Here is a 25905-nt window from a genome sequence, read left to right as displayed (position 1 = left end):
GAAGGGAAACCAGACTAACAGAAGCAGAAAAGAGAAATAGCCAGACTGAGGATGAGTTAGAGAAAACTAAGAAAGAGGTGAAAGAGCTCAAAAAGAGATTGAGACACACTGAAAACAACAAAAGAGACATATGGGATGATCTCAAAAGAAGTAAAATTTATATAATTGGCCTGCCAGAGAAAGAAAGAGAGGAAGGGGAAGCAAGCATTCTAGAGGAAATTATAGAAGACAACTTCCCAGACCTGAACAACAGAAAGAACATTAAGATTCAAAAGGCCCAGAGAGTCCCAAACAGAATCAACCCAGACCTGAAGACACCAAGACACATCATAGTCACAATGAAAATAAATAAAGAAATTATCCTAAAGTCTGCAAGAGAAAACCAAAAATTCACATACAGGGGAAAACCCATACGACTATCAGCAGACTTCTCTACTCAGACTCTAAAAGCCAGAAGATAATGGCAAGATATCTATCGATCCCTGAATGAAAAAGGGTTTCAACCAAGGATAATTTATCCTGCAAGGCTTTCATTCAAACTAGATGGAGGGATCAAAACCTTCTTAGACAAACAACAGTTAAAGGAGGCAAACATCACCAAACCAGCCCTGAAAGAGGTTCTAAAAGACCTCTTATAAACAATAACATCACTATAATACTTACAATATATCAGAGCAAATAAAAATTTGTTGAACAATGGCTCTACAATACATTAAATCCATAATATTGATAAATGTCAATGGCTTAAACTCACCCATCAAAAGGAACAGAGTGGGGGGATAGATCAGAAAACATAACCCAACCATATGTTGTTTGCAAGAATTCCATCTGACACAACAAGATAAACACAGACTTAAAGTGAAAGGATGGAAAACTATCATACAGGCTAACTGACCACAAAAAAGGCAGGACTAGCCATTCTCATCTATCACACAATCGATTTTAAATTAAATAAAGTAATAAAAGGCAAGGACATTACATAATGATTAGAGGACCAATCAGCCAAGAAGACTTAACAATTATTAACATCTATGCACCCAATAAGGGACCATCTAAATACATCAAGCACCTACTAAAAGAACTTCAAAATACATCAATAGTAATACAGTAATAGTGGGAGATTTTAACACCGCACTCCCACACTTCGACAGATTAACAGAGCAGAGAATCAACAAAGAAGAGAATTAAATGAAGAGATGGACAGACTAGACCTCCTGGACATCTTCAGAGTCCTTCACCCAAAAAACTGGAATACACCTTCTTTTCAAATCCACATAACATATACTCAAAGATAGACTACATATTGGGCCACAAAGACAGCATCAATAAATTCAAGAACATTGAAATCATCCCAAGTATCTTCTCAGACCACAGTGGAGTAAACTAACATTTAACAAGAAACAGAAAATTATTAAAAGTCACAGAATTTAGAAACTAAACAACATACACCTTAAGAACCACTGGGTCAGAGAGTCACTCAGGCAAGAAATTCAAATGTTCCTAGAAACAAATGAAAATGAAGACACAACCTATCAAAATATTTGGGACACAACTTATAGCCATACAATGACATAATAAACAACAAGAAAAAGCTCAAATAAATGACCTTACTGCACACCTCAAGGACTTAGAGGAAGAGGAACAAAGAAACCCTAAAGCAACCAGAAGGACAGAAATCACTAAAATTAGAACAGAAATAAACAACACCGAAAATAAGAGAACCATACAAAAGATCAATGAAGCCAAATGTTGGTTCTTTGAAAAATTAAACAAAATTGACAAACGCCTAGCCAGACTCACCGAAAAAAAAAAAAAAAGAGAGAAGACTCAAAATAATAGAATTGTAAATGATGGAGGAGATATCACAACTGACACCACAGAAATCCAGAAAATCATGCGAAACTTCTATGAAGAACTATATGCCACCAAGCTAGAAAATCTGGAAGAAATGGAAGAATTCCTAGAAGCATATGCCCTTCCAAAACTGAACCAAGAAGAACTACAAAACATAAATGCGCCAATCACAGACAAAGAAATTGAAACCATTATTAAGACTCTCCCCAACAACAAAAGTCCTGGACCAGATGGCTTCACAAATGAATTCTACAAAACTTTCAGGAAACAGTTAGTACCCATACTTCTTAAGCTTTTCCATAAGATCGAAGAAACAGGAACACTCCCACCTTATATGAAGCCAACATCACCCTGATACCAAAATCAGATAGGGACACAACGAAAAAGGAAAACTACAGACCAATATCTCTGATGAACACAGATGCCAAAATATTAAACAAGATCTTGGCCAATCGGATACAGCAGCATATCAAAAAGATTGTTCATAACGACCAAGTGGGATTTATCCCGAGAATGCAAGATTGGTATCATACATAAGTCAATCAATGTCATTCACCACATTAATAAAAGCAAAGCCAAAAACCACATAATTATCTCAATAGATGCAGAGAAAGCCTTTGACAAAATTCAACACCCATTCATGCTCAAAACTCTACAAAAAATGGGAATAGATGGGAAATTCCTCAAGATAGTGGAATCCATATATAGCAAAGCTACAGCCAACATGTTACTCAATGGACAGAAGCTGAAAGCATTCACCCTCAGATCGGGGACTAGACAGGGCTGTCCACTGTCACTATTACTCTTCAACATAGCATTGGAAGTTCTTGCCATAGCAATCAGGCAAGAGAAAGAAATCAAAAGTATCCCAACACCTATGGGCACCTAATCTTTGATAAGGGGGCCCAAAGGATTAAATGGAAAAAGGAGGCTCTCTTCAATAAATGGTGCTGGGAAAACTGGGTTGTAATATGCAGAAGAATGAAATTGAACCACTTTATCTCACCAGAAACAAAAATGAACTCCAAATGGATCAAAGACCTAGATGTCAGACCAGAAACAATCAAATACTTAGAGGAAAACATTGGTAAAACACTTTCCCACCTACACCTCAAGGACATCTTTGATGAAACAAACCCAATTGCAAGAAAGACTAAAGCAAAAACAAACCAATGGGACTACATCAAATTGAAAAGCTTCTGCACATACAAAGAAACTATTAAACAAACAGAGAGACCCCTCACAGAATGGGAGAAGATCTTCACATGCCATACATCAGACAAGAAACTAATCACCAAAATATATAAAGAGCTCAGCAAACTCAGCACCAAAAAAGCAAATGACCCCATCCAAAAATGGGCAGAGGATATGAACAAAACATTCACCTCAGAGGAGATCCAAAAGGCTAACAAACATATGAAAAACTGGTCTAGGTCATTGATTATCAGAGAAATGCAAATTAAGACAACACTAAGATACCACCTCACTCCTGTAAGAATGGCATACATCAAAAAGGACAGCAGCAACAAATGCTGGAGAGGATATGGGGACAGAGGAACCCTTTTACATTGCTGGTGGGAATGTAAATTGGTACAGCCTCTGTGAAGAGCAGTCTGGAAAATTCTCAGAAGGCTAGACATGGACCTTCCATACGATCCAGTAATTCCTCTCCTGGGGTTATACCCCAAGGACTCCATAACACCCAACCAAAAAGAGGTGTGTACTCCTATGTTCATAGCAGCACAATTCATAATAGCTAAAACCTGGAAGCAACCCAGGTGCCCAACAACAGATGAGTGGCTGAGAAAGCTGTGGTATATATACACAATGGAATACTATGCAGGTATCAAGAACAATGAACCCACCTTCTCTGACCCATCTTGGACAGAGCTAGAAGGAATTATGTTAAGTGAACTAAGTCAGAAAGATAAAGATGAGTATGGGATGATCTCACTCATCAACAGAAGTTGAGTGAGAAGATCTGAAAGGGAAACTAAAAGCAGGACCTGATCAAATTTTAAGTAGGGCACCAAAGTAAAAACCCTGTGGTGAGGGGTAGACATGCAGCTTCCTGGGACAGTGGGGGGTGGGAGTGGGTGGGAGGGATGGGTCACAGTCTTTTGGTGGTGGGAATGGTGTTTATGTACACTCCTAGCAAAATGTAGACATATAAATCAGTATTTAATTAATATAAGAGGGGGAAAATCAGTTGTATGTCTCAAAGTTTCTCAAAACACAAACTGAATCTTTTTAATATATAGGCTGTGTATTTGATATGCAGACTCTCTCAAAAGCCTAGACCAAGTAGATTAGAAGCATCCAATAGCACAGCTATATATAAGAGACTGGATACTGTACAGCAAACCCTAACAAAAGGACTTTTCAAAGTTAACCCAATTACCAAATAATGTGATGATAACATTAACTATCCATTGTCTTTTTGAACCCTAAGACAGCAGGAACCTCACATCTCCACTATAGAGCCACTACTTCCCCCAGTCCTGGAACCCTTGGATAGGGCCCACTTTCCCGTATGCATCTCCCAATCCATACCAAATAATATTGCATCTGCCGATCACAACCTAATCAACGCAACGATTGCCACCTCAACATGCATCACCTCAGACTGTGTCCAGAGACTTCACATGTGGAATGACAACCCTTCAGCTTCATTACTCGGGTGAGACCTTTCCTTTTATAGTGCACTCTAATTTCATCTCAGGGGGTTCACTTTCTAACAAAGTCCCAAAACCTAGATATACACCAGTTTCTGTGAGAGAGAGCATATGTTCACACGTATCCATAAACTACTGCAAAATATATACCTGAAAGCAGTACACTAGAGTTTGCAGTGAGTACCTCCCTAACACTTCCTCTCCACTATTCCAAGCTTTGGATCCATGATTGCTCAACAATTTTTTTGGCTTCGTATGTTAACTCTCTTTTCAATCACCAGGTTCCAGATGCCACCAGGATGCTGTCCAGGCTTCCCTGAATTGAAGACCCCACCAATGTGTCCTGGAGTTCAGCTTCCCCAGAGACACACCCTACTAGGGAAAGAGAGAGGCAGACTGGGAGTATGGACCGACCAGTCAATGCCCATGTTCAGCGGGGAAGCAATTACAGAAGCCAGACCTTCTACCTCCTGCAACCCTCAATGAGCCTGGGTCCATGCTCCCAGAGGGATAGAGAATGGGAAAGCTATCAGGGGAGCAGGTGGGTTATGGAGATTGGTTTTTTCATTAATCCTTTCTTAAATAAAAAAATTTTTTTAAAAAAAAAGAAATCAAAAGGAATACAGATTGGAAGGGAAGAATTCAAGCTCTCACTATTTGAAGATGATATGATAGTATACATAGAAAAACCTAAAGAATCCAGCAGAAAACTACTGGAAGTTATTAGGCAATATAGCAAGGTGTCAGGCTACAAAATCAATGTACAAAAATAAGCGGCATTTCTTTATGTAAACACTAAATCTGAAGAAGAAGACATCCAGAAATCACTCCCATTCACTGTTGCAGCAAAATCAATAAAATACCTAGGAGTAAAGCTGACCAAAGAAGTGAAAGACTTGTATACTAAAAACTATGAGTCTAGGAAATAGAAACAGATACCAAGAAATGGAAAAAAATCCCATGCTCATGGATTGGAAGAATAAATATCATCAAAATGAATATTCTTCCCAGAGCAATATACAAATTAAATGCAATACCCATCAAAATTCCACCAAGCTTCTTTAAGAGAATAGAACCAACACTACAATCATTTATCTGGAACCTGAAAACACCTAGAATTGCCAAAAACATCCTGAGGAAAAGAAACAGAAATGGAGGCATCACACTCCCAGATCTCAAACTATATTATAAAGCCATCATCATCAAAACAGCATGGTACTGGAACAAAAATAGGCACACAGACCAGTGGAACAGAATTGAAAGCCCAGAAATAAATCCCCACAACTATGGACATCTAATCTTTGATAAGGAGGCCCAAAGTATTAAATGGAAGAAGGAGGCTCTCTTCAATAAATGGTGCTGGGAAAACTGGGTTGAAACATGCAGAAGAATGAAATTGAACCACTTTATCTCACCAGAAACAAAAATCAACTCCAAATGGATCAAAGACCTGGATTTTAGGCCAGAAACAATCAAATACTTAGAGGAAAACATTGGTAAAACACTTTCCCACCTAAACCTCTAGGACATCTTTGATGAAACAAACCCAATTGCAAGAAAGACTAAAGCAAAAACAAACCAATGGGACTACATCAAATTGAAAATCTTCTGCACAGCCAAAGAAACTATTAAACAAACAGAGAGACCCCTCACAGAATGGGAGAAGATCTTCACATGCCATACATCAGACAAGAAACTAGTCACCAAAATATATAAAGAGCTCAGCAAACTTAGCAACAAAAAAGCAAATGACCCCATCCAAAAATGGGCAGAGGATATGAACAAAACACTCACCTCAGAGGAGATCCAAAAGGCTAACAAATATATGAAAAACTGCTCTAGGTCACTGATTGTCAGAGAAATGCAAATTAAGACAACACTAAGATACCACCTCACTCCTGTAAGAATGGCATACATCAAAAAGGACAATAGCAACAAATCCTGGAGAGGCTGTGGGGACAGAGGAACCCTTTTGCATTGCTGGTGGGAATATAAATTGGTCCAGCCTCTGTGGAGAGCAGTCTGGAGAACTCTCAGAAGGCTAGAAATGGACCTTCCATATGATCCAGTAATTCCTCTCCTGGGGTTTAACCCCAAGGACTCCATAACACCCAACCAAAAAGAGGTGTGTACTCCTATGTTCATAGCAGCACAATTCATAATAGCTAAAACCTGGAAGCAACCCAGGTGCCCAACAATAGATGTGTGGTATATATACACAATGGAATACTATGCAGCTTCTAAGAACAATGAACTCAACTTCTCTGACACATATTGGTCAGAGCTAGAAGGAATTATGTTAAGTGAGCTAAGTCAGAAATATAAAGATGAGTATGGGATGATCCCACTCAACAGAAGTTGAGAAAGAAGATCTGAAAGGGAAACTAAAAGCAGGATCTGACTAAATTGAAAGTAGGGCACCAAAGTAAAAACCCTGTGGTGAGGGGTAGACATGCAGCTTCCTGGGCCGGTGGGGGCTGGGGGTGGGTGGGTGGGATGGGACACAGTCTTTTGGTGGTGGGAATGGTGTTTATGTATACTCCTAGTAAAGCGTAGTCATATAAATCACTAGTTAATTAATATGAGAGGGGGAAAATTGATTGTCTCGAAGTTTTTAAAACACAAACTGAATCTTTTTAATATATAGGCTGTGTGTTTGATATGCGGACTCTCTCATAAGCATAGATCAAGTAAATCAGAAGCAACTGGTGGCACATCTATAGACAAGATACTGGGTACTATACAGCAAACCCTAACAAAAGGACGTTTCAGAGTTAACCCAATTACCAGATAATGTGATGATAACAATAACTATCCATTTTCATCTTGAACCCTAAGACAGCAGGAACCTCCACATTACCACTATAAAGCTATATTTCCCCTAGTCCTGGAAACTTAGGGTAGGGACCACTTTCCTGCATGCTTCTCCCAATTCTTATCAAATAACATTGCATCCGCTGATCACAACCTAATCAATGCAATGATTGCCACCTCAACATGCTTCAGCTCGGACTGTGTCCAGAGACTTCACCTGTGGAATGACAACCCTTCAGTTTCATTACTCAGGTGAGACCTTTCCTTTCGTAGTATTCTCTAACTCCATCCCAGGTGGTTCACTTTATTTTTTTTAATTTATTTAAGAAAAGATAAATTAACAAAACCATAGGGTAGGAGGGGTACAACTCCACACAACATCACCCAATCTCCATATCCCAACCCCTCCCCTGATAGCTTCCCCACTCTCTATCCCTCTGGGAACATGGACTCAGGGTCATTGTGGGTTGCAGAAGATGGAAGGTCTGGCTTTTGTAACTGCTTCCCCAGTGAACATGGGCGTTGACTGGTCGGTCCATACTCCCAGTCTGCCTCTCTCTTTCCCTAGTAGGGTGGGTTTCTGGGGAAGCAGAGCTCCAGGACACATTGGTGGGGTCTTCAGTCCAGGGAAGCCTGGCCGGCATCCTGATGGCATCTGGAACCGGGTGGCTGAAAAGAGAGTTAGCATACAAAGCCAAACAAATTGTTGAGCAATCATGGACCCAAAGGTTGGAATAGTGGAAAGGAAGTGTTGGGGAGGTATGCACTGCAAACACTAGTGTACTTCTGCTTTCAGGTATATATTTTGCAGTAGTTTATGGATACGTGTGAACATATGCTCTCTCTCTGGTGTATATCTAGGTTTTGGGACTTTGTTAGAAAGTGAACCACCTGACCAAGTAGATCAGAAGCAACCAATAGCACAGCTATATACAAGATACTGGATACTGTACAGCAAACCCTAACAAAAGGACTTTTCAAAGTTAACCCAATTACCAAATAATGTGATGATAACATTAACTATCAATTGTCTTTTTGAACCCTAAGACAGCAGGAACCTCACATCTCCACTATAAAGCCTCTACTTCCCCCAGTCCTGGAACCCTTGGATAGGGCCCACTTTCCCGTATGCCTCTCCCAATCCATATCAAATAATATTATCTGCCGATCACAACCTAATCAACACAACGATTGCCACCTCAACATGCTTCACTTCAGACTGTGTCCAGAGACTTCACATGTGGAATGACAACCCTTCAGCTTCATTACTCGGATGAGACCTTTCCTTTCATAGTATACTCTAATTCCATCCCAGGTGGTTCACTTTCTAACAAAGTCCCAAAACCTAGATGTAGACCAGGTTCTGTGAAAAAGAGCATATGTTCACACGTATCCATAAGCTAGTGCAAAATATATACCTAAAAGTAGAAGTACACTAGAGTTTGCAGTGAATACCCCCACACACACACACTTTCTCTCCACTATTCTAAGCTTTGGGTCTATGATTGCTCAACAATTTGTTTGGCTTTGTATGTTAACTCTGTTTTCAACCACCAGGTTCCAGATGCCATCAGGATGTCAGCCAGGCTTCCCTGGACTGAAGACCCCACCAATGTGTCCTGGAGCTCCGCTTCCCCAGAGACCCTCCCTACTAGGGAAAGAGAGAGGCAGACTGGGAGTATGGACCAACCAGTCGACATCCATGTTCAGCGGGGAAGCAATTACAGAAGCCAGACCTTCTACCTTCTGCAACCCACAATGACCCTGGGTCCATGCTCCCAGAGGGATAGAGAATGGGAAAGCTATCAGGTGAGGGGATGGGATATGAAGATTAGGTGGCAGGAATTGTGTGGGTTGTACCTCTCCTATCCTATGGTTTTGTTAATGTCTCCTTTCTTAAATAAAAAATAATTTTAAAAATAATGGTAAGAAGAAGAAGGAGGAGGAGGAGCAGAAGGAGAAGGAGAAGAAGAAGAAGAAGAAGAAGAAGAAGAAGAAGAAGAAGAAGAAGAAGAAGAAGAAGAAAATACCATGTTGAAATGCAATTCATGTTTCTAGTAACAAGAAAATATATAGCTATTTACCTATAGAGATACTCAGATTTCTGCTTTATACTGAAGAGTTTCAGTTTGATATGTACTTTTGGTTTGATATGTACTTTCTCACCTTGCACGTTTGAACCCACTCACCCGATGATGGGCTCCCCTGTGTGTCTCTGCACATCCTTGGATAGGAAACCCTGGAGAACAGCCTTATGCCACTGATTTGAAATTAGACTTGGTGTTTCGGGAGGTGGTGCAGTGGTAAAGCTTTGGACTCTCAAGCATGAGGTCCTGAGTTCGATCCCTGGCAGCACATGTGCCAGAGTGATGTCTGGTTCTTTCTCTCTCCTCCTATCTTTCTCATAAATAAATAATTTAAAATCTTTAAAAAAAAAAAGAAACTAGATTTTATTTCAGTCATGTTAAGACAAATTCATTTTTCAGACTTTTAATTCCCATGGACTCTAATCACCCAGAGCAAAGCTTATTGTAAAGACAGTAAATTAGAAGATGCAGAAATACCTCCAGAATGTTCCCTCCTATAAGCTTTCCTCCTGAACTAATTAGCTAGATGAGTCAACTCTGGTCTCTTGAGGATGCAATAGAATAAATAACAGGAGGCCTCCCTCCACCAGCAAGATCTTCGGAGGCTGAATCTCTTCTCTCTAAGAACCCACAACTTCTCACCCAGTCTCAGGCCAAGTGAATGCTCCTCTGTCCTGTTCCTTTTTCTTCTCCAGTCTCAAAGCAAAATGGGTAGGAGTGGTGTTCATCTCTAATTTCTCAGAGGGAGGTGAAAGGGGCTCTTACTCAAATGGTGCGACATTCTAAATCATGAAAGCTGAAAGGCAGGGCCACAAGTCAAAGCAGTAAGAAGATCATCTACTCAGTCTTAATTAATTATGACTGTCTTCTCTCCATCAGCACATAATATATTAGGATTTAGAAAATGAATGAATTTGCATGGTCCAGGAGGTGACGCAGTGGATAAAGCATTGGACTCTAGAGCTAGCATGAGGTCCTGAGTTCGATTCCTGGCAGCAAATGTACCAGAGTGATGTCTGATTCCCTCTCTCTCTCTCTCTCTCTCTCTCTCTCTTTCTCCCTATCCCTATCCCTCTCATTGATAAGTAAATGAAGTATTTAAAAAAAGAAAATGAATTAACTCGCTAAAATTAGTGGCAAAGGAAATGACAGCCAAAAGGCTCCCCGAGAGATAAGACAAAAAGAATTTTCTGAGCATGCACTCGGCATTAACCATTGTGATTAATTCATTATCTTAAAGCATCTACAGGACAGGTTAGGACATCCGTGCCCGTTCATGTCTCATATGACAGCAATGATAAGTGGCTTAAGAGAAAAAAACACTTTGAACCTTGCGAAAAGAAATGGACATAACTATGTCAGATGGAAGATATGGAAACCATCGCAAAACATTGAGGCAGTGGTGATTGTAATAGTATTTTAAAGCAAACAAAGCAATCTAAAGAAAGCTAGAGGGTGCATGTGTAGAGTCATAGTGAAAGTTGGAATTAGGTGAATGTTGTGAAAGCAAATTAGATATTTCATTCTGACTAACTTTCTTTGTGTGGTTATTGGTTTGGGAAGCTATCACACAGCTTTTACATGGTCAGTAATGTGCAGGGGGAAATTCTCTTTTGTTCTGGCTCTCTTGAATCCACAAGCTCAAAACTGCTTATTCAAGGCTTTGTGTTAATCAAGTTTCAATAAATGCTTATTCTTCACAGAACTGTGACAACTAAAGAAATTCCCCTGTGCAGGCTTCTACTAAATCAAACTAATTAGTGAATTTGAGCTACACCGATTTTTTAAGTTAAATTAAGGAAGAACTGAACAAGTTTTCATAATTCCCCTTCAACCACTCAAGTAAACAAGATCCACAACATCCAAAATGTTTCTACAGCTGAGAAAGTGAAGGAACTGATGTGCTGAAATATAAAACCTTTAATTTTGAATATTTACAGCCAGGGAGGGCTGGGCAGTAGCACACCAGGTACGAAGCACATGGACTACGCAAAGATGCCAGTTCGAGCCCCGAGCTCCCCACCTGCAAGGGGGGTCACTTCACAAGTAGTGATGCAGGCCCGAAGGTGATTATCTTTCTCTCCCCCTCTCTGTTTTCCTCTCCCCTCTCAACTTCTCTCTGTCATATATATATATATTCAAAAAAATAGCCACAGGAGCAGTGGATTGGTAGTGCAGGCACCAAGCCCCAACAGGAGGCAAAGAAAAATAAAAGATTTACAGTCTGGTAGAGGCTCCCTTTTAGTTAAATACTGAGTCTGAGTGTGAAATTGTGCCCTTGGTATATTTTAACTTTACTAAATATTGTTAAATTAAAAAGGGGGGGGGGAGTCGGGTGTTAGCCCAGCAGATTAAGCGCACTTGGCAAGAAGCATAAGGATTGGTGTAAGGATCTGGTTCGAGCCCCAGGCTTCCCACCTGCAGGGGGGGGTCGGTTCACAAGCAGTGAAGCAGGTCTGCAGGTGTCTATCTTTCTCTCCCCATCTCTGTCCTCCCCTCATTTCTCCATTTCTCTCTGTCCTATCTGGCAACAATGACATCAATAACAACAATAATGATAACCACACAATGAAAAACAACAAGGGCAACAAAAAAGGAAAATAAATAAATAAAAAGACTCTGAACCTGTAATTGACATACAAATAATTGCTTCAGGTAATTACCTTGACTCTGATTTCTGAAAGCCAGTTCTGGTCTTCTCTCTTGGAATCTCTTCCCCTCACCAAGCAAACTTATTTACTCTATTTCTAGGAAATACAATTCTAGCAATTTTCTCCCAAAGAGAAAAGTGCTCATCTCATAAACATCTGATCAACATGAAGTGCTTAGAGGCTATATGAGGCAATTTCATAACTAGGCCCTTCCCAGTGAAATTTATAAGAAAAAATAAAAAGAGACTGCATGAGAAATGGCAGTAAGGGGATGATTGGGAGTGCTATGTCTACCATGGAATTTCAGCTGCACTCCATGGAGTTGTTCCTCAGGCCCCCAGAGGACAACTCCCAGCTGTAGGAGGAGCAGCAGGGGTGACAGTACTGAGTGTGATCAGGGAGGGACACCAGCTCTCCACAGAGGGAATCTAAGCTGGGTTCTGTGTTCAGTCTGGAAGTGTCTGCCCAGGGAAGTCCAGTTGGCATCATGATAGCATCTGGATCCTGGTGGCTGAAAAAGAGTTAAGCTGTAAAGCACAACAAATTATTGACAAATAATGAACCTAATGGCTGTAATATTGAGGATGAATATTTGGGGTCTCTGTTTTGGAGATAACTAGTAGGTATATTTTAGGTATATTCCAAGGGTCTCATGACCCTACTAGTCTTTGCCTGCACCTGACATCTAATATGCAGGTGATCTAAGTTATTGTCTGAGGGGATGGTGTCATAGTTGGGAAAAGGATTTTTGTTATCCTTATTGAGATATGATTGGCTGGAATTAACCATTATGTTTCTTTAATACATGTATTCTGTTGATTTGATAATTTATATATTACAAGCTGATGTCCATCACACCTCATCATATGCCCAAAGTCATGTTCTTAATGCTGATATTGTTTGAAGACATTTTCTCTTTCTTTGTCATCTTTATTAGTTATTCAACAATGTTATACAAAATAATAAGATTTCAGGGCTATGATTTCCCGCCCACACAGATATTAATGACCACACCCTCAACTCAAATTCTCTGCTCACGTATTCCGAACCACCACCATAAATTGTCTCTTTGTTAGAAAGATAATTTTTTTCTTTATTTTTTTATGATGGGGGAGAGATGAAAGCACATCTAGAGGGCACCAAAGTAAAAACCCTGTGGTGAGGGGTAGACATGCAGCTTCCTGGGCCAGTGGGGGGTGGGAGTGGGTGGGAGGGATGGGTCACAGTCTTTTGGTGGTGGGAATGGTGTTTATGTACACTCCTAGTAAAATGTAGTCATATATATCACTAATTAATTAATATGAGAGAGGGAAAATTAATTGTATGTCTCGAAGTTTTTTAAAACACAGACTGAATCTTTTTAATATATAGGCTGTGTAATTGATATGCAGATTCTCTCAAAAGCCTAGACCAAGTAGATCAGAAGCAACCAATAGCACAGCTATAGACAAGATACTGGGTACTGTACAGCAAACCCTAACAAAAGGACTTTTCAAAGTTAACCCAATTACCAAATAATGTGATGATAACATTAACTATCCATTGTCTTTTTGAACCCTAAGACAGCAGGAACCTCACATCTCCACTATAAAGCCTCTACTTCCCCCAGTCCTGGAACCCTTGGATAGGGCCCACTTTCCCGTATGCCTCTCCCAATCCATATCAAATAATATTGCATCTGCCAATCACAACCTAACCAACACAACGATTGTCACCTCAACATGCTTCACTTCGGACTGGATCCAGAGACTTCACATGTGGAATGACAACCCTTCAGCTTCATTACTTGGATGAGACCTTTCCTTTCATAGTATATTCTAATTCCATCTCAGGTGGTTCACTTTCTAACAAAGTCCCAAAACCTAGATATACACCAGTTTCTGTGAGAGAGAGCGTATGTTCACACGTATCCGTAAACTACTGCAAAATATATACCTGAAAGCAGAAGTAGACTAGAGTTTGCAGTGAGTACCCCCCCCCAACACTTCCTCTCTACTATTCCAAGCTTTGGGTCCATGATTGCTCAACAATTATTTTGGCTTCATATGTTAACTCTCTTTTCACTCATCAGGTTCCAGATGTCATCAGGACGCCAGCCAGACTTCCCTTGACTGAAGACCCCACCAATGTGTCCTGGAGCTCTGCTTCCCCAGAGACACACCCTACTAGGGAAAGAGAAAGGCAGACTGGGAGTATGGGCCAACCAGTCAACGCCCATGTTCAGCGGGGAAGCAATTACAGAAGCCAGACCTTCTACCTTCTGCAACCCACAATGACCCTGAGTCCATGCCTCCAGAGGGATAGAGAATGAGAAAGCTATCAGGGGAGGGGGTGGGATATGGAGATTGGGTGGTGGGAATTGTGTGGAGTTGTACCCCTCCTACCCTATGGTTTTGTTAATTAATCCTTTCTTAAATAAATAATAATAATAATAATAAAGAAAGCACATCTAGGCTCTGGCATAGGGGATATGCCTTACTGATGTGCATATAACACTCTGCAATGTGATAATGGTAACATTTCTTAATCAACTTGGAAAGAGAAAGACCAAAAAGGAAGAAGAGGAAAGATAGAAGAGAGATAAAACAAGAGATATAAATTTAAATTAGATAACATATCATTATCTGTTAATATTAATTATTATTAATATATTATTTTATGTTAGAAAATATATGATGTGATAAGCATTTATTTAGTTTCTCAAAAATATTCAAATTCTGTTAAATAAAAAATATTTTATTCACTTTTTTATTTATTTTATTTATTTATTCCCTTTTGTTGCCCTTGTTGTTTTATTGTTGTAGTTATTATTGTTGTTGTCGTTGTTGGATAGGACAGAGAGAAATGGAGAGAGGAGAGGAAGACAGAGAGGAGTAGAGAAAGATAGACACCTGCAGACCTGCTTCACCGCCTGTGAAGCAACTCCCCTGCAGGTGGGGAGCTGGGGTTCGAACCGGAATCCTTATGCCGGTCCTTGTGCTTTGCGCCACCTGCGCTTAACCCGCTGCGCTACAGCCCGACTCCCTTATTCACTTTTAAAAAGAGGAAACTGAGAAAAGGAGATATCTCAGTGGGTAGAGCACCTGCCTTACTATGTTTCGAATCCAAATCCTGGGGATTCAGAGTAACGCCACTCAAAGCACCAATGGGCAACACTATGAAAGCTTCATGGATGGTGGAGCAATGGATTGAGTTCAGTGTTTCTCCCTCTCTCTTCTTCTCTCTGTCTCTTCTTTCTAAAAATAATAAAATGAACATTATTTGGGAGGTAATTTAGTAGAAATGCACATACAAGACACACTACATTCTCCTCCATTTAAAAACCAAACTAAATGAGGAAACTGATATCCAAAGGAACTTAATATTTACCTTTGTCTGTCAAAGACTGAGACTCCAGCTTGACCCTCCTCTTCTGAGTCTGCATGACCTTAAATCACTCCACACAACAAAATAGAATATAAAGGAATCAGGTAAATAGGCATCTGGTAGAAAGACTGAGCTCTGAGCAAAGTTCTCACCACCCCGGTATGTCTGAGCTCTAACCCTACTTCAGCACAAGCAACTCAGGGGGCACTTGTATGGAATGAGGGCCTTCGTTCAGTTCTCAAATCAAGTATAGAAATTATTATATCAGAAGTGATGGTTTCAGGATGATGCCATGCCAGTACTTCATTTAAAAAAAAGTTGACTCCTGGGGGAGCCATCAGTCATGCTTGATTATGTAGAGTTCTTTTTGTTGTTAATTTTTTCCTTTTTGTTGCCCTGTTTTTTCTTTTTTTTATTGTTGTAGTAGTTATTATAGCTGTTGCTATTGATGCTGTCGTTGTTGGATAGGACAGAGAGAAATAGAGAGAGAAGGGGAAGACAGAGAGGGGGAGAGAAAGACAGCTATAGACCTGCTTCACCACCTGTGAAGCAACCCCCCTGCAGGTGGGGAGCTGGGGCTTGAACCAGGATCCTTAGCGAGTCCTTGCACTTCATGTCATGTGCACTTAACCCACTGCACTACTGCCCAACCCCCTATGTAGAGCTTTATGTGTCTCTGCAGACACACGCCAGGTGGGTACCATGGAAAGAGAAAATGTGAGTTTCCCACACACAGTTGTCCTCTTGGGCTTCTCTGATCCTCCCTGGCTACAGATGCCCCTCTCTGGGCTGGTCTTGGTCTCCTGTATGCTCACCCTGGTGGGAAATGGTTCCATCATCCTCCTATCCCTGCTGGACCCCAGACTCCAGACCCCCATGTACTTCTTTCTGGACAATCTCTTTGTGTTGGACCTCTGTGTCACCTGCATCACTATACCCCAGCTTCTGAGCAACCTCTGGGGACCAGACAAGACAATTACATCCTGGGGATGCATTACTCAAGCCTACCTGTTCCACTGGACAGGGTGCACTGAATGTACCCTATTGGCCGTGATGGCCTTTGATTGCTATGTGGCCATCTGCTGGCCCCTACGATACACACTTGTCGTTAAAGTTTGGGGGTGCCAGCAGGCCAGGCTAGCTTCGCGTTGGTAGACAGAGACTCAGGGACACACAGCTTAACCTGCTGCACTACTGCCCAACCCAGAATGGCAGCTGGAGGGTGAGTGTGGCTTGGAGCAGAGCACTGGCCAGCCCACTGGATCAGCCTGTGACCACCAGCTGCACACACAGCCGGGAGTGCATGATGAGTGTGTGTTGCTATGTTTCATATTGGTTTGGTCTCGCCCCCGCCTCTGGGAGGTGGTCCAGTGGGCTGGCCAGTGCTCTGCTCCAAGCCACACTCACCCTCCAGCTGCCATTCTGAGGTCACCACACACTAGACCACTTCTTCTATAAGGTGCCTGTCCTCATCAAGATGGCCTGTGGTGACACCACTGCTAATGAATTGTCTCTGACTGTGGGAGCCATCCCTTTTGTTCTGGCAGCCCCACTGCTGGTGCTCATCTCCTACACATTCATCACCAGAGCTGTGCTCAAGTTACCTTCTGCAGCAGGAAGGTACAAGGCGCTCAGCACCTGCAGCTCCCACCTGGTGGTTGTCATCATGTTCTTTGGGCCTTCCATTTACATGTACCTCCAGCCCCCTGCCAACAATACCCAGGCCAAGGTCATGTCCTTCTTCTACTGTGTCATCATCCCTGTGCTCAATCCCCTCATCTATACCCTGAGAAACAAGGATGTGAAGAGAGCCTGGCAGAGGATCCTGCAACCCCTCCTGGGTGGGGTCAAGTCATGAAAGGTCTGGATATCCGGGAAGGCATCTCCTGAAGCAGTCACACACAGAAAGTTCATGGATTCTGTCGGGTCTGCATCTATAAATGAGTGCCAGCATCTCTAAGGGAAGAGTACCATCTCTCCTCATAACTGCCCAGATGTCTGTCTTCCAATCAAAAAGTAGTATCTTCTGAAACATCAAATAGAGAGACCCTGTTCCTTTTTCACCCTTTCCAGTTGCATTGTGATCAGGAAGTGGAAGGAAGGCAATGTCTACTCAGTAGGAGCAACACCATCTCTTCAATGTCCTTCATAACAGTAAACCCTTGATACACAGACACACACACACACACACACACATACACCTGCACCAAAGCATTTAAAGAAAACATTCCATAAAACCAAACTTTTGTACAAGTCCAACAAGTTTTTTAAATAAAAGCTCATTGAGATCACAAATTCCACATAAGTTATTGAGCCTCTCCCATACCTGGGAATTTCAGGGATTCCCTCCTCACAGACCTCATCACCTGCAGCTGATACCATTCTTAATTCACCAGTGTCCTCCCATCCATTTTTGATCACTCATGCAAAATAATAATCTCCCCTTCACAATAACAAATCTACTTCAGTCAGTCAATGTATGAGAGCTGGGATACAATGGGTCTTTGTATTTCTTAATACGTGTATCATGGTGTCTATAGGATGATGTCTCTCAGATCTGTAGTATAGAATATTAACACACATGAAAAAAGGAGAAATATATACATATAATCAGCCCATTCTATGACTATGGGAGACCTATGGTGGTTACCACTGGAGGGGGATGGAGGCACAGAACTTTGGTGGTGAGAGTGGTGTGGAATTATACCTCTGTTATCTTATAATCTTATAAACTACTATTAAATCACTAATAAAAATATGTTTAAAAAAGCAATAAGGCAAAAAAGAATAACTAGTGTATATATTACATAGAAGAACAATTGAATAGATGTTTGAGATTTAATTACATTCAAAAATGGTCTCCATTTACTGGAAATCTAGAGGCACACAATATTCCAATGAGTTTTCTGGAGACATCTGGGAAAACATGAGTAAATCCCTAACTGTGGCCAGTCTATAGGGAGAGGCCAGCAGGGGCCTCTGACTAGAAAGTATAGGTTCCCCATAGTGTCTGCAACCAACCAGGGCATGATCCAGAGATTACTGGGAAGAGGTTGTAGATGACAGGACACAAAGAAGAGAATGGTCTCCTCCAGGAACTGAATCTAGGTTGGCTTCCAGTGACACAAGGTAAATTTAGAGGTAGGAAGGTGTTCTCTCATGTGGTCTCAGACTCATCCATAATACATCTGTGACAGCACTGAAAGCATGAGAAATAAATGATTCTTATTCAAAATGCCTGTGTGTTTGTTCTGGTAGTCTAAGCAGACTACATGATTACTACCAAGGCCTGCAGATGGGGTTAGACAGGAAACTAGGTACTGGGAGCTGAGGTGTCACTGAGATGCTCAAGCACCTCAAGAGGTAAATGTGAAATCAGATTGCCTGTATAGCTGATCTCTCAGCATCACAGCTATCCTGATACCAAACTGTTTTGCAGGGATCTATATTTTCACCTGACTGTATGCACATACATTTTCTATGCTTCACCAGGAAATGATCTCAGGGCCTTGCACACACATGATAATGTCTAGAGGCCTCCTGAGCCAAAAAAAAAATTTAATATTTATTTATTTAATTTATTCCCTTTTTAAAAAATTATTTTTTATTTAAGAAAGGATAAATTAACAAAACCATAGGGTAGGAGGGGTACAACTCCACACAATTCCCACCACCCAATCTCCATATCCCATCCCCTCCCCTGATAGCTTTCCCATTGGGAGCATGGACCCTCTGAGAGCATGGACCCAGGGTCATTGTGGCTTGCAGAAGGTAGAAGGTCTGGCTTCTGTAATTGCTTCCCCGCTGAACATGGACATTGACTGGTCGGTCCATACTCCCAGCCTGCCTGTCTCTTTCCCTAGTAGGGTAGGTCTCTGGGGAAGCGGAGCTCCAGGACACATTGGTGGGGTCTTCAGTCCAGGGAAGCCTGGCCGGCATCCTGATGGCATCTAGCACCTGGTGGCCAAGTTATGAAGCTGAAGGGTTGTCATTCCACACCTGAAGTCTCTGGACACAGTCTGAGCTGAAGCATGTTGAGGTGGCAATCGTTGCATTGAGTAGGTTGCAATTGGCAAATGCAATATTATTTGATATGGATTGGGAGAGGCATGCGGCAAAGTGGGCCCTATCCTAAGGTTCCAGGACTGGGGGAAATACAGGCTCTATTGTGGAGATGTGAGGTCCCTGCTGTCTTAGGGTTCCAAAAGACAATCAATAGTTAATGTTATCATCACAATATTTGGTAATTGGGTTAACTTTGAAAAGTCCTTTTGTTAGGGTTTGCTGTACAGTATCCAGTATCTTGTATATAGCTGTTCCACTGGTTGCCTCTGATCTACTTGGTCTAGGCTTTTGAGAGAGTCCGCATATCAAATACACAGCCTATATATTAAAAAGACTCAGTCTGTGTTTTAAAAACATCGAGACATGCAATTAATTTCCCCCCTCTCATATTAATTAACTAGTGATTTATATGACTAAACTTTAATAGGAGTATACATAAACACCATCCCCACCACCAAAAGACTGTGTCCCATCCCACCCACCCACCCCCAGCCCCCACCGGCCCAGGAAGCTGCATGTCTACCCCTCACCACAGGGTTTTTACTTTGGTGCCCTACTTTCAATTTAGTCAGATCCTGCTTTTAGTTTCCCTTTCAGATCTTCTTTCTCAACTTCTGTTGATGAGTGGGATCATCCCATACTCATCTTTATCTTTCTGACTTAGCTCACTTAACATAATTCCTTCTAGTTCTGTCCAAGATGGGTCAGAGAAGGTGGGTTCATTGTTCTTGATAGCTGCATAGTATTCCATTGTGTATATATACCACAGCTTTCTCAGCCACTCATCTGTTGTTGGGCACCTGGGTTGCTTCCAGGTTTTAGCTATTATGAATTATGCTGCTATGAACATAGGAGTACACACCTCTTTTTGGTTGGGTGTTATGGAGTCCTTGGGGTATATCCCCAGGAGAGGAATTACTGGATCATATGGAAGGTCCATGCCTAGCCTTGTGAGAGTTCTCCAGACTGCTCTCCACAGAGGCTGGACCAATTTACATTCCCACCAGCAATGCAAAAGGGTTCCTCTGTCCCCACAGCCTCTCCAGCATTTGTTGCTGCTGTCCTTTTTGATGTATGCATTCTCACAGGAGTGAGGTGGTATATCAGTGTTGTCTTAATTTGCATTTCTCTGACAATCAGCGACCTGGAGCAGTTTTTCATATGTTTGTTAGCCTTTTGGATCTCCTCTGAGGTGAGTGTTTTGTTCATATCCTCTGCCCATTTTTGGATGGGGTCATTTGCTTTTTTGTTGCTAAGTTTGCTGAGCTCTTTATATATTTTGGTGACTAGTTTCTTGTCTGATGTATGGCATGTGAAGATCTTCTCCCATTCTGTGAGGGGTCTCTTTGTTTGTTTAATAGTTTCTTTGGATGTGCAGAAGCTTTTCAATTTGATGTAGTCCCATTGGTTTATTCCCTTTTTGTTGTCCTTGTTGTTTTATTGTTGTAGTTATTATTGTTGTCATAGTTTTTGGATAGGACAGAGAGAAATGAAGCGAGGAGGGGAAGACAGAGAGGGGGAGAGAAAGATAGACACCTGCAGACCTGCTTCACCGCTTGTGAAGCAACTCCCCTGCAGGTGGAGAGCCGGGCCTTGAAGCGGGATCCTTACCTCGGCCCTTGCGCTTTGAGCCACCTGCACTTAACCCGCTGCGCTACAGCCCAACTCCCTGCCAAATTTTTTTTCATTAAGAAACAGAGAAGGAGGGAGAGAAATATACCACAGCATCTGCTCCACCATCCATGGAGATTCCCCAGTGCTATCTATAGGAGTCCCGTATGTTGCTGGGGTTCAAACCCAGGACCTCACTCACGATAAGGCAAACATGTATTAGGGGATCTACCTCCTGGTTCCCAGTTCATGAACCTTATAAAACTAAATCTATTTGAATGCAGGGACTCTTTAAAGAAGTGTCTGCCCACTGGAAACTTGCTGCTCATCCCTGATGCACACTTCACCCCTACATGACCCAAAATAATACAAATAAAGTTTGTCTTCAAGCAGTCTCATTCCCAGTAAGCCAGATTTGCTCATTTTCACAACCTATAGTCTCTGAATACTTGAAAAATGCCCTCAAAAGCAAAGATTTAATATAGGGCGGTTGAAAGACTTATTCTAGAAAGGCCCATTTCAAAACACTGTGCCACCTAAATCAGTTGTTCACAGAACACACTGGGACTCTGATACAGCAAGTGGAATGAAGACATGTCTCCTCTCCAAGAAGATTGTTCCAGCTTCATGGAGCTCAGGGATCTCAGTGAAGAGACTCAAGTCTAGTGGTGCTCAGGGTAGAATAGAGAGATGGGGCTCTAATGCAAATTCCCCACAGATATTTTTTAAACTTATTTATAAAATAAAAAATATCAGCAACACCATAGGATAAGAGGGGCACAATTCAACACAGTTCCCACTACCAGAGTTCCATATCCCATCCCCTCCCTTGAAAGCTTTCCAATTCTTTATCCCTCTGGGAGCATGGACCCAGGATTATTAGGGGTGAAGAAGGTGGAAGGTCTGGCTTCTGTAATTGCTTCTCCACTGAAAATAGCAGGTCGACCCATACTCCCAGTCTCTTTCTATCTTTCCCTAGTGGGGCAGGGCTCCAGGGAAGTGGGGTTCCAGGACACATAGGTGAGGTCATCTGCCCAGGAAAGTCAGGTTAGCATCATAGTAGCATCTGTAACTTGGTTGCTAGAAAAGAATTAAGAAAAAAAGAAGGAAAAAATTTTTAATAATCAGGAACCTAAAAGCAAGAATATAGCAAAGGATATTTGGGGTCTCTATTTTGGATGAAGCTAGTAGGTCTATTTTAGCTAGTAGGTCTATTTTAGGTATATTTCAAGGGGCCCATGGCTTTACTAATTTTTGCCTGAACCTGACAGCTAAGATGCAGGTGGGCTAAAGCCACTGTCTGGGGAGATGGTGTCAGAGTTGGAAATAGAACTAGAAAGCTTGATCAGGAAAGAGAATAGCTCCCAAATCTGGAGAAAAGTATATATATATCATTAGCTGAAAAACCCCATCAGTTTAATCTGGGGCCTATATTAAATGCAGGAGTCTGTACAACTTCTGCATCCCTGTAAATCTGAGCTCACATTCTGTGGTTATAGCTAGGAACATTCTAGGCTGCACTTATTGCCAGACACATCTTCCTCAAGTGGTAGAGTATTTTGGCCCAACCTCCCTCCAGAAAATGGGGCCGTCCCTACCATTGTTTATCCACATTGAGGACAAGGTCTTGTAGGGGCCCACCTTTCAGATCCTTTTATGTGGTGTGAGGATATACTTGGCTGAGCCTTATATAATGCAGTAAGGTTTTCAAGATAAAGGAGGAATATCACAAATTATATTGCACTATATGGGTTGTCAAAAAAATCATATTTTTCTGTGAAAAAAATGTGTCATGAATTTTGTGGTAAAATAATAGTATATTATATTATACATTATACTATAGGATACTACACTCTTAATTATAATTGAAAACACATAAATTATGTAATGACAGCTATACCATACAATATTATTTTAATATGAATGGCCATATGTCTTTTTTCTCTCTCTTACTTATTTATTGGCTAAACAGTCCACTACAGAAAGCATTTGCAAGATCTCACATACCAGACAGCTCTCAGATCTTTTCCAGTTTTTCCTCGCTTGGTAGTTTTTACTGGACAATACACTTTATTGCTAACTGGCCAATTTTCAGGACTTAGGATATATAACTAATCTGCAGCATAAAAGCTATAGTAAAAGCCACCTTGAGTAATCTGAGAAAATATAAGGGAACTCAAGCCAGAATCCAAACAGTATCAACTCATGTGTGGTGTCTGTGTCCATTTTACCTCAGATCATTAATGTTATAAGCACATTTGCACTGGAATCTATGGGCTTGGAAGACTATGCTGAGGAACTCAGCAGCTTACAGACATTTTCAGCATCATAAAAAGCCACTGGACTTCCGGAGGCGGAGCTACGAGCAGCAGATCGCTTTCTCTCCTCTCCTCTCCTCTCCCGGATCAACTAGGAATACCAAAGGAGACCACCCGGACCAAAACAAGACAGGACTAGAATGACCACAGAAACCCAGTAAATCACCAGTGAGTACAAACACGCGTGGCTGGTGACAGAGAGGAGAGAGGGGCCTAAGGAGAGATTAAGTGACTGCTAACAGTTCGATAGTTTGTCAGTGGAGACACCACCTCCAGTCTGCTCCACCAACAAGGGGACAGCTGAAGGGAGGAAAGGACTCCCCAGAGACTCACCAAGTACAACTCTGAGTCTCCATTGCTACTACCCTCAGAATCTGGAGCAGCAACAGGGAGGGACACCAGGGCACAGAGATCTAACCGGGAAACTCAGGAGAAGACCTATACCTCGGTGGCATAGCTGAAGGGCTGTGAAAGTCTCTTTGCATAACCACTGGATTATCTCTGCCACACCCTGCTTTATCTCTTGGTCAGGAGTCATTGATTAAGCCAAGAAGCCTATTGATAGTTTAAAAGCCCTCAGGCTACCATAACCTACAGGGGAAAAAAAAAAAAAGGCTTTTACACCACTGAACTCCAACTCAGGGATTAAAAAAACTGTTAACTTATATAAAATGGTTAAAACAACAAGAAAAAATAATGGAGACTCGAACCAGGACAAGAGTCCAGCTAAAAGTCCTCCAGAGGGCGAAGCACAAAACAACGAGTTCAACATCCAAACATTAGCTAAGGAAATAATAACAGGAGTGAGTAAAGAATTTGAAAAAATTGTAATCAGAACTGCAGGAACAACAAATGAGAATATGGAAGAAAATTCTAATAATCTCATGGTTATTAGAGAGCTGAAAGCTGAAATTGCTGAGCTAAGAAGGCAACTAGCTGAACAAGCTAAAACAGTATCAGAGCAGGGCAACAAAATAGATGAACTCCAGAAAGCAGTAGAGGGCAGAGAGAATAGAATCAATGAGGCTGAAGACAGAATTAGCAAGATTGAGGATGAATTAGAGACAACTAAAGAAGAAGTAAGAGATGTCAAAAAGAGATTAAGAGATGCTGAAAACAACAACAGAGTCCTATGGGATGACTTCAAAAGAAACAATATACGCATTATTGGCTTACCAGAGGAAGAGAAGGGGAGGAAGAAAGCGTTCTCCAGGCCATAATAGCTGAAAATTTCTCTAGTCTAGACAACACCAAAGACATAAAGATTCAAGAAGCCCAGAGGGTCCCAAACAGAATTAACCCAGACCTAAAGACACCAAGACATGTCATACTTAGATTGGAAAGGAATAAGGATAAAGAAAGGATCCTCAAGGCTGCAAGAGAAAAACAAAGAGTCACCTACAAAGGAAAACCCATAAGATTAGCAGCAGACTTCTCCATACAAACACTACAGGCCAGAAGAGAATGGCAAGATATCTATCGAGTGCTCAATGAGAAAGGCTTTCAGCCAAGAATACTATATCCTGCTAGATTGTCATTCAGACTAGATGGAAGCATCAAAACCTTCTCAGACAAGCAACAGTTGAAGGAAGCAACCATCACCAAGCCTGCCTTGAAAGAAGTTCTGAAAGGTTTCCTATAAACAACCAGACCACCACAAATAGAACATATATCAAAACACTCTAAAACTCTACAAGAATGGCGTTAAAATATCTTCAATCTTTGATATCAATAAATGTGAATGGCCTGAATTCACCTATTAAAAGACACAGAGTAGGAAGATGGATCAGAAAACACAACCCAACAATATGTTGTCTACAGGAAACTCACCTAACGCAACAAGACAAACACAGACTTAAAGTGAAAGGATGGAAAACTATCATTCAAGCCAATGGCCCACAAAAAAGGGCAGGAACAGCTATTCTCATATCTGACATGATAGACTTTAAAATAGATAAGATTAAAAAAGATAGGAATGGACACTACTTAATGCTCAGAGGATCAGTCAATCAAGAGGACTTAACAATTATTAATATCTATGCACCCAATGAGAAGCCATCTAAATACATCAAACTTCTACTGAAAGAGCTACAGCAATATATTAACAGTAACACAATCATAGTAGGGGACTTCAACACCCCACTATCTCAACTTGACAGATCATCCAGGAAGAAAATCAGTAAAGACATAAGGGAGCTAAATGAAGAGATAGATAAACTAGAACTATTGGACATTTTCAGAGTCATTCATCCCAAGAAACTGGAATACACATTTTACTCAAATCCACATGGATCATTCTCAAGGATAGACCATATGTTAGGCCACAAAGACAGCATCAGCCTATTCAAGAGCACTGAAATCATCCCAAGCATCTTCTCAGACCACAGTGGAATTAAACTAACACTTAACAATCAACAAAAGATTAGTAACAGTGCCAAAATGTGGAAGCTCAACAGTACACTTC

The 25905-nt window shown here is 41.3% G+C and overlaps 1 long non-coding RNA gene and 1 pseudogene across 1 annotated transcript in view; one reads left to right on the top strand and one right to left on the bottom strand.

Annotated features, from left to right (window-relative positions):
- The window catches only part of LOC132540352 (uncharacterized), a 244598-nt gene that overhangs the window by 197260 nt on the left and 21433 nt on the right, over positions 1–25905 (bottom strand). The window lies entirely within an intron of this gene.
- On the top strand, positions 10138–17305 carry LOC103124379 (olfactory receptor 2G3-like; annotated as a pseudogene).

Source organism: Erinaceus europaeus, chromosome 9 (assembly GCF_950295315.1).
Source record: "Erinaceus europaeus chromosome 9, mEriEur2.1, whole genome shotgun sequence".
NCBI classification, from domain to species: Eukaryota; Metazoa; Chordata; class Mammalia; order Eulipotyphla; family Erinaceidae; genus Erinaceus; species Erinaceus europaeus.
Note: the sequence above shows the minus strand (reverse complement) of the source record. Positions and strands in the feature narration are given on the sequence as shown.